Consider the following 13,876-nt stretch of genomic DNA (forward strand, 5'->3'; position numbering starts at 1 on the left):
TTAGGAGTTAGTTTCATCAGGCAGTGTGCGGAAAATTTCTCATTTCTCAAAATCTTTTTCTCTCACGTTACAACAAAGAGTTTAAAAAGTAAAAAAAGAGGAGAAATGAGCCAACAAATCAGTAAGCGTTGTGTTCCTCCATGCTCCCGTCCCATGTCTGAGCTGGATACACACGATTACTGTTTTGTTTGTTTGGGGGAAGAGCACGCGGTTCTGGCTTTAGAGAAAGGTGAGTGCGAGCATTGTGAACAGCTCACAGTTAAGATGCTTCGCTCTCGTCTGAACTATTTCCAGTCCGCACCCACATTACCATCGTGGGGCTCTCGTATGGATCTGCATGACGAGCAAGAGACGGGTCCGTCCCTTTTGCTTGCTGCGTCACCAGATCCACGCATCCCTTCTCGTGATCTCGAAGCACGCTCCGGTGCTTCTTCGGTTCACGAGGGGGATGATATATCTCTTGGGTCTTCGGACCACGAGCAGCCCGCCTCTGAGCATTCCTCTCGTGAAAAAAGATCTGTTGAGGAATTGCTCGAGGTGGTTACTCGCGCGGTGGCCAGGTTACAGCTTGACTGGCCACGCGAACAAGAGACCCCCAAACGTAGTAAGCTAGAGGATAGGTCTCTGTCTGGTGGCAGGGGGGAGAGACCACAACATCAGTCTCTCCCCTTTTTCGAGGACCTCCATGATGAGCTGTCTAAGTCATGGAGTAAACCATATACCTCTCGCGTCTTTGTGCCTTCGACGTCGACTTTTTTGACTATCGTGGGTGCGAAGTCGCTGGGGTATACGGAGATGAAGAGACGCTCGTGAGCTATCTCTCGCCCGAAGCTGCATCTTCGATTAAGAAACCTACCCTCCCCACTATACCATGTAGAGTAACATCATCACTAGTGGGTAAAGCTTACCAAGCTGCAGGTCAGGCTGGTGCTGCGCTGCACACTATGGCAGTGTTACAGGCATACCAGGCTGTATCATTAATAATAAGAAAAAGTCCTGATGGTCTGGCACCCAATCTGGTGGGGGTAGCCCCCCACGGGATGGGGCACGTTCAAGATCTTTTCGCCCCTTCCCGTTACCCTCACAAAACCTCTCCATCCCCGCCACCTCTCGTGCTTCGGGGGCAGCGGTTTCCAGCGAAATGTTAGATGTCCCGTTGTTTCCTGCCGTCATTCAGGACACGGAACATCTAACATCCCCTCAAAAGGAAGTATTAAAATTGATACCACTCTCAGAGAGTCTGGCAGCGTGGAAACTTCTGCCAGGCATTTCTGCGTGGGTATTAAGCACAGTACAGATAGGATACAGAATCCAATTTATTCGTCGTCCTCCACGTTTCAACGGCGTGGTCTCCACTTCCGTGAAACCGGAGCTGATGCACGTACTGTCACGAGAACTGCAAACTGTTCTGAGCAAAGAGGCCATAGAACATGTTCCCTCTTCAGGAGAGAGAGTCGGGCTATTACAGCAGATACTTCCTGGTTCCCAAAAAGGATGGGGGGGTGCGTCCAATCTTAGATCTTAAACCGTACAGTCAAAGCGCTCAAGTTCAAGATGTTAACCGTCAAGACGGTCGTGTCACAAATTCAACATCACGATTGGTTAGTCACGATCGATCTGAAGGACGCATATTTTGACATAGAAATATTGCCACAACACAGGAAATTCCTGAGGTTCGCTTTCGGGGGCGAAGCGTACCAATTTCGGTTTCTTCCATTCGGCCTTCCTCGCCTTGTCACCTTCGTACACTATCTCTGTGGCTCAGACCCCGGTTCCTCGCCTTGGGTCCCACTCTAGGGGCGCCGTGTCATCGTAGACTGCTAACGACGGACGCCTCCCTGATGGGCTGGGGAGCAGTCTTAGATAGCCATCCAGCTCAAGGGGAATGGGAGGGCCATCAGCTCGATTGGCACATCAATTGCCTCGAGATGATGGCCGTATTTCTGGCTCTGAAATATTTTCTCCATCAATTGAGGGGCTGTCATGTCCTAGTGCGGGTGGACAACACAGCAGCAGTCTCTTATATAAATCACCAGGGAGGTCTGCGCTCACGCAATCTGAACAGAATAGCGAGGCAGATTTTTCTCTGGCTCTCTTTCTCTGCTCATAAGATTTTATAGTTTGGATGTTCATGCCACTCCGGACTCTCATGTCCTTGAGTCAACGTCACAAGCTAATGCCTTCTTGCATTCTTGTGAGCACACCTGCACAACCGTAGGGGTCCAGACACTTTCAAACACGGCAGCGTGGGTATTCTCGTTCCCAATGCACTGATCAGCGCAGCATTGATTGTAGCTTTTGAAAGGGAACGTTCCCGGTTACTTAACTGTAACCTTGTTCCCTGAGAAAGCGGAACGAGATGCTGCGCTACTTTGCCGTGCTGAAGATGTCCCAGGACTGCTCTTCAGACAAAATATCCTGATGATGCACCTGTGGCTCATCTATTTATAGCCTCGTGTTGCGGGTGCGCGCCGATGACGTCATCGACTGAGGCTATATTACCTCCGGGTCAATTCTGTCGACGTGTTACACACAATATTCACAGCTGGTCACGACTAAAGACGTTCCCAATGCGCTGATCAGCGCAGCATCTCGTTCCGCTTTCTCAGGGAACAAGGTTACAGTTAAGTAACTGGGAACGTTCTAATTATGTGTTTTTTATGTGTTGGTGGGTATAATCACAAAAGGAAAAAAAAGTAGAAAGAAAAATAAGGAATAATTATTGGTGGAATATTTTATCTTTAAAGGAACTATCCATTTGTATAATTGTGTTAAATGCATTTGAATTGAAACACATAATAAATAAAGCATATACAGTATATGCTAAAATATTTGTTGTTGGACATTAGATGTGCCTTATTTAGAATTTTAAACCTAGAAGTAAGTATGTTTTTTTATGATAGCAATAACTGTAAAGGGACTATTGTAATGGGGTAAATCAAATGTTGGCTAATATACTGTAGTCCAATTACTAAGCTCAGATTCATCTTACCAGTTACCAGTTAGTCTGTGCTTTTGTAATTATTTATTTTTAATTTTGTGATTTTAACTTCTGCTTTAAAAAGTTTTTTTTAAGATTGTAATGTTCTAATGTTCTTCTAATAACGATAAAAATGTACTACAGCTGCCAAACAAAACCAGAGAGAAATGTATTCATTAATCTTTAAAACAATCTAATAAAATATTGGGCACAAAACATTCAGCCAGTAAGAAAACCTGTAGGATATATACATACCTATATATATATAGGCTACAATGATAATTGATACAATACCTACAAATGTGTTAAATTATATTGTATATTATCAATTGTTTATGTAAAAAAAAAAAAAATATATATATATATATATATATTGTTTGTATTTAAATGATGATACAATAATATCATATCATAATGATAATGATAAATTAGACATTTATTAAATGCTAACATTGTTATATATATATATATATATATATATATATATATATATATATATATATATAACAACGTTAACATAAAGATTTAATATAGCCTACAATATAATTGAACACGTCTGTAGTAGGGCTGTCAAAAGATTAATCGCGATTAATCGCATCCAAAATAAAACTTTGTGTTTAAATAATATATGTGTGTGTACTGTGTATAATTAAATTTGTATATATAAATACACACACATGCTTGTATATATTTAAGAAAAATGTGTAATTTATGTGTAAAAAATATATATTTATATATAATATAAATTATATATAAATATATACAGTATATGTATGCAAATATTTCTTAAATATATACATGCATGTGTGTGTATTTATATATATACAAAACTAGATGTACCGCATGGCGGTACAAAATATGACCGCCGCTCAGGCCTGCACTGGCTTTCCACAAAAATAAATGACGTGGAGCAATTTGGCTGTATTGCGTGTTTATGTATATAAGTTGTATATTTTAAAAGACTGTCTGGAGTATTCCTGTGGATCATGGATAATTTAGAGTTTTGTAATTATTTGCCATTACTATTTAAGTTTTATATCAAAAGTCATTAGTTTAGACACTTAACATCCATAATGTGAAAACGTCACATCCATAACAGTGGTTAACAGTAAAAAGCGACTGAAGTGCCCTTGAGCAAGGCACCTAACCCCTCACTGCTCCCCGAGCGCCGCTGTTGTTGCAGGCAGCTCATTGCGCCGAGATTAGTGTGTGCTTCACCTCACTGTGTGTTCACTGTGTGCTGAGTGTGTTTCACTAATTCACGGATTGGGATAAATGCAGAGACCAAATTTCCCTCACAGGATCAAAATAGTATATATACTTATACTTATACATACTAAGTATGAAAAATCTGTGTTTTTTTTTTTCAAAGGACCCTCCCATTCAATTTATACAAACCTCTACCAAACGGTTGAGGTGCCTGTTGATGGTAAAAGTCTGTTATCTGACTTTGGCATGGGTTTGTTGTGTTTTACTGAAATAAAAAACATTTTTTCCCCAAAAAAGTGGTTTTATCTTGTAGCCCTGGTCCCAGAGTTTTAAAAAAACAATGTTAACAAAATTAAACTCATTCCCACTGTACCTAGTAGAACACTTAAGTAAATGTCCCATTGAAATTAATGGGATTTTATGGATTTAGGTGAAGAAAGTGTACACATAATACATTTTGGTCTGTACCATGAAGAGAAAACTGATTCAACTATATAAACTATATATTTTCTGAAAGCGTAGACTCTCAGGATGTGATCTAACATGGCATGAAACATGTCCCACCCACGTCATTAGTATACTGCCCAAGCATAACACATTGGGTATTGGTAAATCGGGTATATGGCTGATACCTAAAAAAAGTAGTAGTATGTGCATGTCTGTCTGTGTGTGTGTGTGTATGTGTGTGTGTTTGTGTATGTGTGTGTCTGTGTGTGTCTGTGCGTGTATGTGTGCGTGCGTACATGTGTGTGCGCGTGTGTGTTTGTGTGTGTGTGTCTGTGCATGTGGATTTGTATGTGTGTGTATGGGTGTGTGTCTGTGCCTGTGGATGTCAGTGTGTGTGCATGCTTGCGTTTGTTTGTATTCCTGCATGTGTGTGTGTGACAGTATCATCCTAAACCAGCAACCCTTCGCTCAACAGCACCATCTACAGGCCGATGAGTGTACAGTCACTAAATGTGCACATAAATGAATTTATTTTATACCCCCCCATGGATGAAATTCTACGAAACTTAGCATACCCCCAGAGGATGTCAAGTTAATCATACACATGAAATATGGTGCAGTTCTGAACATCTCCACTGAAGATAGGGGCGATTAAAGCAGAATAATATTGCATTTTAATTTTTTATGGGAGGGGCGCAAATCACAAATGAGTGATTATGGGCTAGGTTGATGTGGGCCCTTAAGACCAACATACCATAAAAATGTCTTCATCCTCGGTGCCACGGTTCAGGTAGTTATTTAGGAAAAACTGCATTTTTTGGGTTTGGGGGGGCCCAGCGCGGGGGGGGAGTGGCCCCCGGGGACCAAACGAAATTTTTCCGTAAAAGTCTAGTGGGGCTACATGCCCACCAAATTTCATGTTCCCCGGTGTTTCGGTGTCCCTGGTATCGTTGACGAAAAATTCACGGGGGCCCCAGCGCGGGGGGGGAAGTGGCCCCTGGGGACCAAACGAAATTTTTCCGTAAAAGTCTAGTGGGGCTACATGCCCACCAAATTTCATGTTCCCCGGTGTTTCGGTGTCCCTGGTATCGTTGACGAAAAATTCACGGGGGCCCCAGCGCGGGGGGGGAAGTGGCCCCTGGGGACCAAACGAAATTTTTCCGTAAAAGTCTAGTGGGGCTACATGCCCACCAAATGTCATGTCCCCCGGTGTTTCGGTGTCCCTGGTATCGTTGACGAAAAATTCACGGGCTACATGCCCACCAAATTTCATGTTCCCCGGTGTTTCGGTGTCCCTGGTATCGTTGACGAAAAATTCACGGGGGGCCCAGCGCGGGGGGGGAGTGGCCCCCGGGGACCAAATGAAATTTTTCCGTAAAAGTCTAGTGGGGCTACATGCCCACCAAATTTCATGTTCCCCGGTGTTTCGGTGTCCCTGGTATCGTTGACGAAAAATTCACGGGGGGCCCAGCGCGGGGGGGGAGTGGCCCCCGGGGACCAAACGAAATTTTTCTGTAAAAGTCTAGTAGACCAACATACCATAAAAATTTCTTCATCCTCGGTGCCACAGTTCAGGTAGTTATTTAGGAAAAACTGCATTTTTTGGGTTTGGGGGGGCCCAGCGTGGGGGGGGAGTGGCCCCCGGGGACCAAACGAATTTTTTCCGTAAAAGTCTAGTGGGGCTACATGCCCACCAAATTTCATGTTCCCCGGTGTTTCGGTGTCCCTGGTATCGTTGACAAAAAATTCACGGGGGGCCCAGCGCGGGGGGGGTGTGGCCCCCGGGGACCAAACGAAATTTTTCTGTAAAAGTCTAGTAGACCAACATACCATAAAAATTTCTTCATCCTCGGTGCCACGGTTCAGGTAGTTATTTAGGAAAAACTGCATTTTTTGGGTTTGGGGGGGCCCAGCGTGGGGGGGGAGTGGCCCCCGGGGACCAAACGAAATTTTTCCGTAAAAGTCTAGTGGGGCTACATGCCCACCAAATTTCATGTTCCCCGGTGATTCGGTGTCCCTGGTATCGTTGACGAAAAATTCACGGGGGGCCCAGCGCGGAGGGGGAGTGGCCTCCGGGGACCAAACGAAATTTTTCCGTAAAAGTCTAGTGGGGCTACATGCCCACCAAATTTCATGTTCCCCGGTGTTTCGGTGTCCCTGGTATCGTTGACGAAAAATTCACGGGGGCCCCAGCGCGGGGGGGGAAGTGGCCCCCGGGGACCAAACGAAATTTTTCCGTAAAAGTCTAGTGGGGCTACATGCCCACCAAATGTCATGTTCCCCGGTGTTTCGGTGTCCCTGGTATCGTTGACGAAAAATTCACGGGGGGCCCAGCGCGCGGGGGGGGGGGTGAGTGGCCCCCGGGGACCAAACGAAATTTTTCCGTAAAAGTCTAGTGGGGCTACATGCCCACCAAATTTCATGTTTCCCGGTGTTTCGGTGTCCCTGGTATCGTTGACGAAAAATTCACGGGGGGCCCAGCGCGGGGGGGGAGTGGCCCCCGGGGACCAAACGAAATTTTTCCGTAAAAGTCTAGTGGGGCTACATGCCCACCAAATTTCATGTTCCCCGGTGTTTCGGTGTCCCTGGTATCGTTGACGAAAAATTCACGGGGGGCCCAGCGCGGGGGGGGAGTGGCCCCCGGGGACCAAACGAAATTTTTCTGTAAAAGTCTAGTAGACCAACATACCATAAAAATGTCTTCATCCTCGGTGCCACGGTTCAGGTAGTTATTTAGGAAAAACTGCATTTTTTGGGTTTGGGGGGGCCCAGCGTGGGGGGGGAGTGGCCCCCAGGGACCAAACGAAATTTTTCCGTAAAAGTCTAGTGGGGCTACATGCCCACCAAATTTCATGTTCCCCGGTGTTTCGGTGTCCCTGGTATCGTTGACGAAAAATTCACGGGGGGCCCAGCGCAGGGGGGGAGTGGCCCCCGGGGACCAAACGAAATTTTTCCGTAAAATCTATAGTGGGGCTACATGCCCACCAAATTTCATGTTCCCCGGTGTTTCGGTGTCCCTGGTATCGTTGACGAAAAATTCACGGGGGGCCCAGCGCGGGGGGGGAGTGGCCCCCGGGGACCAAACGAAATTTTTCTGTAAAAGTCTAGTAGACGAACATACCATAAAAATTTCTTCATCCTCGGTGCCACGGTTCAGGTAGTTATTTAGGAAAAACTGCATTTTTTGGGTTTGGGGGGGCCCAGCGTGGGGGGGGAGTGGCCCCCAGGGACCAAACGAAATTTTTCCGTAAAAGTCTAGTGGGGCTACATGCCCACCAAATTTCATGTTCCCCGGTGTTTCGGTGTCCCTGGTATCGTTGACGAAAAATTCACGGGGGGCCCAGCGCAGGGGGGGAGTGGCCCCCGGGGACCAAACGAAATTTTTCCGTAAAATCTATAGTGGGGCTACATGCCCACCAAATTTCATGTTCCCCGGTGTTTCGGTGTCCCTGGTATCGTTGACGAAAAATTCACGGGGGGCCCAGCGCGGGGGGGGAAGTGGCCCCCGGGGACCAAACGAAATTTTTCTGTAAAAGTCTAGTGGGGCTACATGCCCACCAAATTTCATGTTCCCCGATGTTTCCGTGTCCCTGGTATCGTTGACGAAAAATTCACGGGGGCCCCAGCGCGGGGGGGGAAGTGGCCCCCGGGGACCAAACGAAATTTTTCTGTAAAAGTCTAGTAGACGAACATACCATAAAAATTTCTTCATCCTCGGTGCCACGGTTCAGGTAGTTATTTAGGAAAAACTGCATTTTTTGGGTTTGGGGGGGCCCAGCGCGGGGGGGGAGTGGCCCCCAGGGACCAAACGAAATTTTTCTGTAAAAGTCTAGTGGGGCTACATGCCCACCAAATTTCATGTTCCCCGATGTTTCCGTGTCCCTGGTATCGTTGACGAAAAATTCACGGGGGCCCCAGCGCGGGGGGGGAAGTGGCCCCCGGGGACCAAACGAAAATTTTCCGTAAAAGTCTAGTAGACCAACATACCATAAAAAAATCTACATCCTCGGTGCCACGGTTCAGGTAGTTATTTAGGAAAAACTGCATTTTTTGGGTTTGGGGGGGCCCAGCGCGGGGGGGGGAGTGGCCCCCGGGGACCAAACGAAATTTTTCCGTAAAAGTCTAGTGGGGCTACATGCCCACCAAATTTCATGTTCCCCGGTGTTTCGGTGTCCCTGGTATCGTTGACGAAAAAATTCAGTAGATGACAAAAAAAAAAAAAAAAAAAAAAAAACTTTGACAATCCCTATATGGTATGAGAGAGAGTCAGTGCATATCATTGTGTTCCTGATGGTCAGTGTTAGAGGAACAGTGTAATAACTCAGGCTTAGCCTGACAGTTAGCCTGTCCTGGACCAGGTTAGTCTCCCAGCGTAAGTTGCCAGAGTAACTGAGTTTGAACTATTTTAAGTTTGCTTTATGAAACAGAATCAACCGACAATAAGTCTGACTAATCAAAATAAGCCTGGTTTGTATTCTAATCTTGTTTTATGGAACAGCCCTCTGTTGTCTCTAAACATCTATATTAATATTATTATTATTATTTGCAACATGTATGTTGTGTTTTGGTTCCCTTTCGAATGGTCACTTCGTATTGCGTAGCTATACGCAGTGGGGAAACTCCTTTTCCTCGATTTACTGAAGCTTATATGTAAAATGCATTTGCAGCTGCACAGCTAGCACATTGAGCGTCTGGCTCGCTCATAGGCTGTGCTGCAGCAACTGCACATCCAATGGCGCGGGCGCCTCTGACGTGCGACCAATGAGCTAGCCCTACGTCAGAGCGCCCCAGGGGGGCGTGGCCTTAGTCTATAATAGTCCCCCGAATTCGCCATTATAGCAGATCTTAGGTAAGATCTCCACGCTACATTAGGTAAAAGTAAGGTGCACAGTCACTGCTTTCCTGGTGCTCGTGTTTCTGAAATCGCTGCTCGCGTTCCTGAGATTCTGAACAGTGACGAGCGCGTCGGAACTGTGGTCCTGCACGCGGGAGTGAATGACAACAGGCTGCGCCAGACGGAGGTTCTGAAGAAAGACTTCAGGAATCTGATCGATACGGTATGCAGCACATCGCCTGAAACAACGATTATTGTGTCAGGACCGCTTCCCACGTACCGTCTAGGACATGACAAGTTTAGTAGATTATTCGCGCTAAATGAATGGTTAACGTCATGGTGCAATGAGCAGAAACTGCTCTTTGTAAATAATTGGAATCTGTTTTGGGAGCGTCCTAGGCTTTTCCGTGCTGATGGCTTACACCCAAGCAGATTCGGAGCGGATCTTCTGTCGGATAACATCTCCAAAATGTTAAATACCTTTTGACTAGTAACCAAAAGTCCAAATCATAGTCTCTGCTGCACCAAATTAACTGATATAAATACTAGTGTAGAACATTGCATAGAAATTGTGTCTATTCCTCGTTTAGTGCGATCAAATAATAAATCTACTGCAGGATCTAGGAAAAATCTAATTGTTATTAAAACAGAAAATGTTGCTATTAGTAAACAAAAACAATTTCTAAAGCTAGGTCTTCTAAACATTAGATCACTCACACCTAAGGCAGTTATTGTAAATGAAATAGTCACAGATAATAGCTTCGATGTACTTTGCCTTACTGAAACCTGGCTTAAACCAAATGATTATTTCGGTCTAAATGAGTCTACTCCATCAGGATACTCCTGTAAGCATGAGCCCTGTCTGATTGGTCGTGGCGGCGGTATTGCAACAATCTATAGAGATTTTCTTAGTGTTACTCAGAAAACGTGTTATAAGTTTATTTCGTTTGAAGTTCTTGTACTAAATGTTACGCTCTTAGATGCTAGAAAAACATCCCTATTATCTTTAGCCTTGGCTACCGTATATAGACCGCCAGGGCCTTACGCTGATTTCCTAAAAGAATTTGCAGATTTTCTCTCAGACCTATTGGTCAATGTCGATAAAGCATTAATTGTTGGAGATTTTAACATACACGTAGATAATCAAAATGATGCGTTAGGGGCTGCGTTTATAGATTTATTAAACTCCTTTGGGGTTAAGCAAAACGTTACCGGACCAACTCATCGTTTTAATCATACACTCGATTTAATTATATCACATGGAACCGATCCAACCGATATAGATATCATTCCACAAAGTGATGATGTCACTGACCATTACATGGTAACTTGCATATTACGTACCCCTGTAATATATCATGCTGCGCTGCGTTATCGATTAGGCAGAACAATCCTTCCATCCACCATAGATAATTTTTCAAATTGCTTATGGGATCTGTCTCAGCTGCTCAGTGAACCCAAACAAACAGATGAACTAGAGGAACTAACCAGCACTATGAGCACCATTCTCTCTGGAAAATTGGATATTGTTGCACCTATTAGACTAAAAAAGGTCAGAGAGAAAATTAAAGCACCATGGTACAACAATACTACGCGTGTTCTAAAGAGAGAAACCCGTAATTTAGAGCGTAAACGGAAACAAACTAATTTAGAGGTTTTTAGAATCGCTTGGAAAGACAGTACGTCACGTTATAAAAAGGCCCTAAAAGTAGCCAGGGCTGAGCACCTCCGCAAACTAATAGAAAATAACCAAAACAATCCTAGATTTTTATTTAACACCGTGGCTAGACTAACAAATAAACAAGCGTCACCTGAACAAAATATTCCGTTACAGTTTAGTAGTAATGATTTCATGAATTTTTTCACTGAGAAAATAGAAAACATCAGAACCACAATTGTAAACGTTCAATCCTCAATCGCGCCTTATACACTGTTAACCCTTGCTGTAAAATTCTGACAATATTATACCATTTTCCATTAAAACAGTAATATACCGTAGAAAATAAAAGAAGCCTACAGGAATATACTGTGAATTAACAGCGCTCAAAGTCGACACTCAGAGGCTGTTTTCCCAATCACACCCTATACCCTCATTCACTATTCCCTACATTAGTTCACTAATATAGTCCACTTGAATGAAAAGAAATGAGTGAATTGAGACACTGATGAACACCTGATAAGCAGAATCACTGAAGGACAGAGAAACAAGAACAGAAAAAAGAGAAACACAAAAACTACAACTGACTTCCAGCCACACTGAGTGTGAAACCAGTTTACAAACCAGTTTACGATTATTTCTTTCATACATGTACAAAAGTTCTTGTTGAGAATTAACAGAGATTTAGTTATTAATAAAATTTGTTGTCACCATGATGGAGATCAGTATTTGCTTTAGTTGGTCTCTTGTCCCTTGACTTCTTACCATTCATTTCTCTCTTTGGTTGCTGTAACAGTGAGTTTATAAAACACTTTTGTTATGGCAAGAAAGAGCCAAGAGGAAAATGATCAGGTGTTTTTGGCTTTTGTGATGATGTCACAATCATCCTGGACATGTCTGATTCTCTGATCTTTTCTGTATTTATTCTTTGAATTTATGGGTATTTCATATTTAGCATATATCTGTGAATCTACAAAATGAAATCAATATTTCTGTAATCAGGTCTTCTAAAGAATATTCTAATCATATAGTGCATTCAATTTTATTTTACTCCTGCTTGACTGAGACCCACACAGATATCAACAATCAGCACATGAATCTCAACAATGGTGAAAAGTTTCATGTCGCAATGCATGCTGGGTTCCAGGATAGTATAAAACTCCCAGCATGCACTGCTGAATGAATAATAATAATAATAATAAAAAAATATTGCCACCATTGTTGAGATTCATGTGCTAAATTGTGATATCTCGGTGTTTCTAAAACACAGTGTAGCTCTGTTTCTCTGGTTAAGCATCATGTGTTAAAAAAAAAAGAGTCATTGTATCTTATTGCTGCGTTTTCACAGTGGTGGTAATGTAACACTTTTGATTGAGGATTAAACTCTGAATAAGTGAGAATGAATTCCTTAGTGAATGATCAGGCAATATGATGCTTTTGCCATCATAATCATTATAACTGCAGTCATTCATAAACTGTGTGTGCACAAGTGTGACTTGCAAAAACACAGCTCAAGCAGCAAAAGAAAAACTAATGTTTTAGCATCAGCATCCCAACTAAAGCAAGCACTGATCTCTATAATGGTAACTTCAAACCAAACATTTTCAATTAAACATCTCAATAACAACTTCTGTATGACAGAAATAAAGTCATACTGGTTAATAATAAGTGTAATAATGTGTAATGGCTGGAAGTCAGTCATAGTTATTGTGTTTCTCTATTTTCTGTTCTTGTGTTTCTCTTTTCTTCAGTGATTCTGCTTACAGTCACTTACATATTCCCTTAATTATCTCACTGCATTGTTACTTTTTACTCGTAGTGTGGATTTCCCTGAGGGGTTGAAAGGGTTAACTGTGTAAGATAAAAAGACACACCCACAAAATGTATTTTAACAGTAATAAACTGTAAGTTATAAAACAGGTATATACTGGCAACACTGTTGCCAGTAGTTTACTGTAAAATTATTTTTTTGGTCACCATTGTGCTGAAGAGTAGAGCCTGTGCTTCAGTCCAGGAGAAGATCTACAAACATTGATGATTTGCTGCATGTTGTTTTATTTAACAGGCGGTGACTGTGTAGTTGCTGATCCAGTGGAAATCTTTTTATGTACAATAGTTTTTTAGTGGTCTCAAATGAAAGAAGTTCACAGTAATACTTTGCTCACATTATTAATGCATTATAAATTTTAGTTAATACATTTAAATGACAGTTGGTCAATTTAAGGCAGTCGGTTTCTGCAAGTGTAATTAGTTAACTATAATTTAGTGCATTTTTACAGAAACAAACTAGATTACAGTAAAGAACTGTACAATTAACAGTATTTTACTGGCAACAGTGTTGCCAGTATTTTACTGTAAAAAAAACCCGGTAAGGTCTAACAGTGTAACTCATAGGCCTTATAGCCTCGATTATCAGCCTGCAAGAACAATTACAGTGCTTTACAACTATAGAACAAATAGAGTTAAATAAACTTATCACTTCCTCTAAAACAACAACATGTTTATTAGATCCCATACCAACTAAACTACTGAAAGAAGTGTTACCTGTAGTGGAAGAGCCTCTCCTCAATATTATTAACTCATCTTTATCTTTAGGTCATGTTCCAAGAACATTTAAACTGGCAGTTATAAAACCACTCATTAAGAAACCACAATTAGACCCAAATAACCTAGAAAATTATAGACCCATTTCAAATCTTCCTTTTATGTCTAAAATACTAGAAAATGTTGTGTCCGCCCAACTAGGCTC

General features: G+C 42.8%; 1 protein-coding gene across 1 annotated transcript in view; it reads left to right on the forward strand.

Moving 5' to 3' along the window:
- LOC311097269 (5-hydroxytryptamine receptor 3A-like) overlaps positions 1-13,876 on the forward strand; it is a gene marked incomplete at both ends in the record, with an annotated part of 46,109 nt that overhangs the window by 13,939 nt on the left and 18,294 nt on the right. The window lies entirely within an intron of this gene.

Source organism: Abramis brama, assembly GCF_963993115.1.
Source record: "Abramis brama genome assembly, chromosome: 1".
Classification (NCBI taxonomy): domain Eukaryota; kingdom Metazoa; phylum Chordata; class Actinopteri; order Cypriniformes; family Leuciscidae; genus Abramis; species Abramis brama.